At 36.3% G+C, this 2,599-nt stretch overlaps 1 protein-coding gene across 1 annotated transcript in view; it reads left to right on the plus strand.

The window, feature by feature from the left end:
- ACAP2 (ArfGAP with coiled-coil, ankyrin repeat and PH domains 2) overlaps positions 1–2,599 on the plus strand; it is a 161,126-nt gene that overhangs the window by 67,565 nt on the left and 90,962 nt on the right. The window lies entirely within an intron of this gene.

Below are 2,599 nucleotides of genomic sequence, written 5' to 3' on the forward strand. Positions count from 1 at the left end.
ATAGCACTGTAATATATAATATCTTTTACATTTTTACAACAATCCTATGAAGTAGGTAGGATAAATGTTATTATTCCTGCTTTATAGATGAGGATACCAAAGCCCAAGAAAGAGAAGGGGACTTGTTTTAAATCACAAAGTTAGAAGAGGTAGAACCCGGGTTAGAACCTCTGTTTTTTTTTTTTAAAGATGGGGTCTTGTTCTGTTGCCCAGGCTGAAGTGCAGTGGGGTGATCATAGCTCACTGCAGCCTCAAACTCCTGGGCTCTAGCAATCCTGCTGCCTCAGCCCTCCAAGTAGCTGGGACCATAGGAAGTCACCACGACGTCTGGCTAATTCTTTTTATTTTTTAAAGAGATGGGTTCTTGCTATGTTGCCCAGGCTGGTCTTGAACTTCTGGACTCGAGTGATCCTACTGCCTCATCCTTCTAAGAGGCTGGGACTACAGGTGCAAGCTACCGTACTTGGCCATTTCTGTGTTTTTGTTATCAGTTCAGTACTCTTGGGTGCCATTGTACTTCAGGATCCACCTTGGGGAAGCACATGCCACTTGGAAAATTTCTAAGGAACACTAGCAAGCTTCCAGGCAAATGTTTGTAAACATTTTGGGAAAGGATATTTTCAAATATTTTCTACTTAAAAACTGTATGTATGAGCTTTTTATTACTATTTTATCATTATTGTGTTTTTACCCTGGGTATTACATTTGTTTTCAAGTATTCTTTGAAACAAAGTCTTAAACTCTTATGGTAGACAACAGAAGATGTAGTTTTGATTTTATGGTAAATTTATGAGAAAGTACATAGAGGAGCAAGACTTTTTAAAGAATCACAGAGTAGTATAGTAAGGATATCTGTGCTTTTTAGGTAGAACTGCATGTAAATCGTATGGAACATCGAGGTGGGGGACCTCAAAATTTAAAGTTCCGAAACATAGAATCCACTGACTGTTTTTGCTAATGATTTTTCTTTTATGAGTGGCTCTTTTTTCCCCCCTTATTATTATTGGCTTGGTAAAATCTTAAAACCAAAAGATTCAAATCTAAAGCAAGTTATTAAAGTATCCGCATTTAGTACTAAGAACCTGTCCTAGAGTCCATCTCATCCAAAGGGCTACTAAGGGCATTGTGGAAACATGACCGCTTTTAAAATATCACCCTTCTGTTTTCCCTCCACCCAAAGTTCCATAGTTACTTTTTTATTTGTCTGGTTTGAGATCTTGATCCTTTATAAAATATATCTCTCCCAAATTCTTAAGCTATAATCTATTATTTTTCTTTTAGAACTATGGGGAGTTAGCATAGACAAGAGAGCCTACGAGGAACAAGAAATGCTTGTTATTCAAGGTACTGGCATTGAAGGACTAAAGACAGGGAGGGGTTGCCACAAGACTTGTTTAGTGATTTAACTTTGTGCAGGGCAAGTTCCACCTGTAGTATCATTGTAATCATGCCAGCAACAGGTTAAACTAGCTTGATGACTTAGCTTCTATTGATTTTGCTTACAATGTATGTCACCAGTAGTTATATTCTTTCTGGTGAGTGATATTTTATGAATGGCATTGCTCTACTGAGTTTAATTATTTATCCATTCTGCTAGGTGTTCTGGCATTGGCAGCATCATTCGTAGTTGCCATCCAGAAAGAATTTCTAAAACTGTTACATTGTCTCACTGGCATGCTTGCTCCCTGTTTGTTAAGCAGGCACCATTTAAATCTCAGCTTATATGCTACTAAACTTTGGCTCTTTTTCTTGTATTGCATTGTTTCTTGCATATACTTCCATTTAAACTATTATAATATTATTATATTTGGTTTGTAGCATAGCCTAGTAGTTAAGAGCACTAAGCCTGAAGCTGCTTGGGTTTGAATCTCGATCTATAACTTACTAGGTGTATGGCCTTGGGCAAGCTCTTCAGCCTTTCTGTGCCTCAGTTTCTTCATCTCCAAAATAGAGAAAATAAGAGTTTCTATCTATCTATCTCATACGGTTATTATGAGAATAAGGTGAGATAATACATGTAGAGTGCTTAGCATGGTTCTTGGCACATGGTAAATTCTAAATAAACATTAATGATGATGATGTCTTTTCAATAGACTATTACCTCCTTGAAGACAGAGACTGTCTTTAAAAGGAAAAACCCCTCATCTGTTTTATGCATTTACTATATACAAAGTCCTATGTTTTACTTATATTATTTCTAATCTTTACAACAATGTTGCAAAGTTGGTATTATTGCCAATTTGCACATGAAAAAATGGGAATTAGGGAGGATGTTGCTTATACAAGGATAGTCAGCAAATAAGTTGTCTGTATTCCTATCAGCTGGCAAAGTGCCTGTGACATAGTAATCACTTAGTAAAATATTGTTGAATGAACTAGGACTACTATTAATAGTTTGATAATTTTGACTAACTTGACATTTAATCTTATTCTTAGGTACAAATTTTTCGTCTTCTTAGGCTTATATTATTCAGTTATAATCTCATTCATCACTGTCATCTAATAAGGATTTTTTTTTTTTTTTAAAGACAGAGTCTTGCTCTGTCACCTGGGCTAGAGTGCCATGGCATCAGCCTAGCTCACAGAAACCTCAGATTCC

The sequence above is a fragment of the Propithecus coquereli genome, unplaced genomic scaffold (genome assembly GCF_000956105.1).
Source record: "Propithecus coquereli isolate 6110/MARCELLA unplaced genomic scaffold, Pcoq_1.0 Scaffold10, whole genome shotgun sequence".
Lineage (NCBI taxonomy): Eukaryota > Metazoa > Chordata > Mammalia > Primates > Indriidae > Propithecus > Propithecus coquereli.